This window comes from Bison bison, unplaced genomic scaffold (assembly GCF_000754665.1).
Source record: "Bison bison bison isolate TAMUID 2011002044 unplaced genomic scaffold, Bison_UMD1.0 scf7180017860995, whole genome shotgun sequence".
Classification (NCBI taxonomy): Eukaryota; Metazoa; Chordata; class Mammalia; order Artiodactyla; family Bovidae; genus Bison; species Bison bison.
The window spans coordinates 1-386 of record NW_011491567.1 but is presented as its reverse complement, the minus strand read 5'-3'; positions in this window follow the sequence as shown (position 1 = coordinate 386).

The following is a 386-nucleotide window of genomic DNA, read 5'->3' as shown; positions in this document are numbered from 1 at the left end:
ATAAAGCAATTATCCTTCAATAAAAATAAATAGAGTAAAAAAATCTACAAATAATAAATGCTGGAAATGGTGTGGAGAAAAGGGAACACGCTTGCACTGTTTGTGGGAATATAAATTGATACAGCCACTATGGAAGATGGTATGGATATTCCTTAAAAACTAGGAATAAAATCACGATATGACCCAGCAATCCCACTCCTAGGCACATACCATGAGGAAACCAAAATTGAGAGAGACACATGTATCCCATTGTTCCCTGCAGCACTATTTACAACAACTAGAACATGGAAGCAACCTTGATGTCCATCGATAGATGGATGGATAAAGAAGTTGTGGTACATATACACAATGGAATATTACTCAGCCATAAAAAGGAACACGTTTGA